Raw genomic sequence first — 4833 nt, forward strand, 5'->3', positions numbered from 1 at the left:
AGGTTCATTATTAAATGTGTTATTTCAGATAGCATTCCATATAGAAACAGTTTAACATTTCTTTTTTTCCTAGGTCCTTATACTATGTTATTTCTTTGGGAAAAATTGACAACGTTATCTAATTTCAAACGTTTTGTAAAGATTATGCTATATAAAGGCCTTTCTAAGGTGAGGATTTAATACACTGATGTCAAACTAACTTTTAGTTCAATTAATTACATGTATTGTTACATTTGTATTTTTGTAATCATTTTTAATAACTGTTTTTCATTTCTGGCATCTGAAGAATGACAAATATGGCATACTTCACAAATTTTCATATCATCCTTGTGCAAGTGCCATGTTAATCTTTATATTGTTGTAATTTGGGTAAACGTGCTGCTGAAGCATGTAGTATCCTGTAAATTTATGTAGTTAATGATGCAGTCTTTATAAAGGCATATATGCTTGGTTGACTGTTTGTAACCAGGAAAACTTATTGTTCCTAAAATGCTATTGATCTTACTTCTCTAAAATTCTGTGTATATTGTAAAACTTATATTGTTTGCTCGATTGCTCAGATTTGCAATTTTTTTCAATGACTATTTTAAGTCTTTTTCATTTAAATTTGATCATACTTTGAAGCCTTTATAGCTAGGTCCAAAGGTGATGGCTTTTCAAGTAATTATTTATCAACTGAGATAGCTTTGTGGAGCTAATGGATTCAAAATAAGCCTTGCTTAAGAGCTACATCTAAACTTCTGCAGCTTAAAATTTCCTAAATGAGGTCTTACTGGCACAAATGTCTACCTGACCCTTTACTCTTCTTCCATGTAGCAACAGACCAACCAGAATATCTTACCCTGACAGCATAGATTTCCTTATTGGAACAAAACTAATCTTAGTTAATAGGGATCATAGAGAGATGAACAGTTAAGACAGAATCGTTTATACTAGAAGGTATTTTATCAAAATATAATTGTTTGTTATACCTAACATTTCAAAAGTAGCTAAAGCCAAGAAGGTGAAAAAAAATTCATATGCATGATTACCTAATGTCCTGGCCAGTCTACTATCCAACCAGGCAGGAATTTACACTACTGCCTTTTTTTCACGAAATATTTTCATAGGTACAAGAGAAGTCTATATGTTTCTCCTCGATATTAGGCCTTAAATTGGTAATGTTTTAATCACAGTGTTTCCTCTTGCTTCTAGGCTGTAAATCTACAAATGGTAAAGCTTTAGGTCCAACTCTACCAAACACTGAGGTAGAAATAATAGAATAATACTTTAAAACAGAGTTACCTTTGATACCCTAACCACAATAGAACATTGCAAAACATGTGCCTTTTTCTTATATTATATATAGTTATATATTTTATATTTATACGTGCTGATATTTTATTTCACACAGTGAAGCTTACTATAATTAACTGATAATTTGACAAATAAATAGATATATATTACAATAAATAGATTGGAATATAAATAATTAGGTTTAGAATATATATTAATATATGAACAGTATCAATGCAATGTCTTCGGTATAAACATTCTAAGTGTTCTTGGTCTTCAGAATTCATTTTGTTAAAAAAATTGTTATTTTCCTCTAATTTATAAGGGAATTTACACTCCTGCTCTGTTTATTATTTTAACTCACTGGTTCCAAAATGTTTTTCTCCATATTTCTGAAGCATTCCTACTGATTATACCCAAATTTTGCTGACATGATGTCTAAAACTTATTATTCTTCTGCAGGACACATGGGTACTAGGATGTCAGGTTTCAGTTATCCGCATCATCAAGTAACAAGGGCAAGACTTCTCACCTAGGCCCATGCAATGTGCCAACGGAAAGTAATAAAAATCCATCTCAATCCTTACGACACTGGAATTAGCAGTAAGCAAATGTGAAATGCAAGGCAACTTAAAATGAAAGATGAGATCACAAAATCTGAAAGAAAGTACAGTAATACAAACTTTCAATTTACAAAGGACCAGCACATATGAGTGAACAAAATCACAAATGTCACAAATTATTTTTAATACCTCTCTCCTAATAATTACTGAAAGATTTCAGTCCAGCATAAGTAGGCCAAAAAATAGTTCCTAGAACGATAGATCCATAATTGTTCTACCAAGGCTAGGAAAACTTGACTTACAGGTCAAATATAATTCACAAAAACATTAATTGAGAAGATCGTTAATGCTTCAAAATACTGGTAATTCAGGAAAACTTGGTTCTGCCGTATAAAAATGTTATCATTCACTAACAAATGATAACCTATATTTAATCTCCTGAAAACAGATTCCTTTTCAAATAATCTTTTAAAATCACATTCACCAAAATAACAATTGACAAGTTGATGATAATTAGTGACATTGCAAACTTTTCAAGTTTAGGGTGCAAGTTACAAAAGAGTTGATTTATTTACCCATCACTAATGCCAAACAGGTTCAACCATTCATTAAAGTGTAGAAATAGTACCACCCAACATTTATGTTGTTCAGTAGGTGTCTTCCAGGAATGTGTTAAATAGAACACCCTCCCATAATTCAAACCCAAAAACTAGCTAATAAAGTAAATTTCATCACTTAATAAGGTACATTTTAAAAAGTCACAAATAGTTGCCTGATCACATGTTGTTTTATGTTTTTCCTATCTTTTTAACATAGTAAGAAATAGGACTTAAAGTCATGAATATGGGTACTCATCAGAGATGTGACAAACATAAAATCTGTCTTCTGTTTCTATCATATTCCTTTATAGTAGTAAATCATAGTTTTCTTCTTTTTCCAAAACTTATAGGTAGTAGAAAATATGATCCCATGTAAAATAAAATAATCACAAGCCCTATTACAACGCCATTTATAAAATTTGTTAGTTAGGAATATATTCTAAGCCATTTTTAATCTTTCTTGTTGACTAAAGATTAATCTTCCAAATGGATGAGAATAAAATCATGTCTAGGGGCTTCAAGTCTCCAGTCTTGCAAATTGTTATTGCAGATGAATGAATTATGGAAATATATACTGACATCAGTTCAAGTATAAGCAGGATTGAAACTCCATGGAATGTATATAAACCTTTCAAAGTATTAACAGAGAGTTTAACAGAATGACTATCAGGAAGTTGAAACCAGAGAGGAAAGCCATAGAATGAATAAAAAATGGAACAAGGGACAAGTACAGCTAGAATACTCAATGTAGATATGTGATAAAGGAAGTCGTAAATCTGAATTAAATCTTGGAGAAGAGGTTGGTTGAGAATGATAGAAGGAGTCACTCTGATCCAAGAGCACTGGGAAATTTGATGGACATATTTATTGTAATACATGTGCACAACCTTTTGAGATTTAGTTAAAAAACACAACAAAAAACAAAAACACACAAAAATCACAACTAAACAGCAATCTCTAGAGAGGATGAATGGACCTCTCAAAATTTTAAATAGTTAATGAAGGGTAGTCTTGGGAAAAGCAAACAAAGTTGTTCAAAGTGGGCAGTTTGGGGTAGCAGAGAATTTTGAACAGATTTAAATAGATTGTCCAAGGTTAATAATCACCAACATCTGCTGCAAATATTTTCTTCTGTGCGTTCTCTTTGTCTGCAATGAATACTCCAGTCCTCAGCCACACTTGATAGCTTGTGAAGATAGAATGGAAGAAACAAGATCAAGAACACATTACTCCACTGGAGACAGAAGAGTCCTCTATTTTTTCTCTCATCTCTCTTCAGTACTCTTTCTTCATACTTTTAAGTCAAGTGATTTTGAACTATATCTTTCATTCTTTGTTCTGGCAAAGTAATTAACCAAACTAATTTACAAAATATTATTTGCCATTTTTTTCTACCATGCTGTTTACTTATCCAAGAGAGTCCATTAAACTTCACCCTTGCATTTGGTTGCTAAGAAATCCCAACATCTATCTTAATGAGGACAAACTCTAATGTAAACTTTGTCTCCATAAAATCAGTCCAAGAAGCTGTGATCACAAATTAATATCTATACTTTTTTTCTTTTACCTTGAAAGTCTTCTTGTGTCTAAAGGGCCACAAAATAATTACTCCCCCACTTTTTGGTTCAATCACTTCTAACCTAAAAGATATATTTTGCTAACAAATGCTTAGAGGAAGTATACTCCACTTTAATCTTCTCTCCTAAGTCTCTACTTAGATAACATATCAGGAACAAAGTTATTCTTTCCAAAATTATTTCAATAGATTATTTTCTCTTGGTCTTGCATTTGCTCAACAAGATATATGGAGAAAAATAGAGTTATATCACCCATACCTTGTATGACAGTGTCTGTTACAACGGACAATACTTCTTTGTCCTACTTCTATGTCCTCCTCATAGTTCTTGCTTGATTTCCAAATAATCACACCTCCTTGGCTTCAAGTCTAGTGAAGCTGAAGAAGTATATGGTTTCTCTTTTTAAACTCTTTTATTTGGATGTGGAATTTATGTTCATGTCTTCATTCAATCTGTTGTGCATTGTAGTGAGCCAAATACTCTCCGCAAAATCACTTTGGGTAGCAAAAATATTAACAAAATCTATATCAAAAAGTTTTGGAATCCTTCTACTGCTGAAGCCAATATGCTTTAGCTAGAGCTTCTAAGAACACCTTATCTTACCTTTTCAATTTGCTCAATTCTTTTCTGATCCCAAAACTTTTTGGCTAATGTAATAAGAGAAGTCTTTACTATCTCATGTTAATAAGGATATTATATTTTGTGAGCTACTTAGAAATGTGAAATCATTGGTTTGAGGTATCCAATCAGATTTTTTCTTTGTTTCAGTGCTTCACATGCAAAGACATTGTGGAAAGTATTATAAACAGAAAAGTCTAT

The 4833-nt window shown here is 31.8% G+C and overlaps 1 pseudogene; it reads right to left on the minus strand.

The window, feature by feature from the left end:
* Positions 1-290: 290 nt before the first annotated feature.
* Positions 291-390, minus strand: LOC138811592 (U6 spliceosomal RNA; annotated as a pseudogene).
* Between the last annotated feature and the right edge of the window lie 4443 nt (positions 391-4833).

Source organism: Dipodomys merriami, unplaced genomic scaffold (genome assembly GCF_024711535.1).
Source record: "Dipodomys merriami isolate MVZ:Mamm:240054 unplaced genomic scaffold, mDipMer1.0.p SCAF_538, whole genome shotgun sequence".
NCBI lineage: Eukaryota > Metazoa > Chordata > Mammalia > Rodentia > Heteromyidae > Dipodomys > Dipodomys merriami.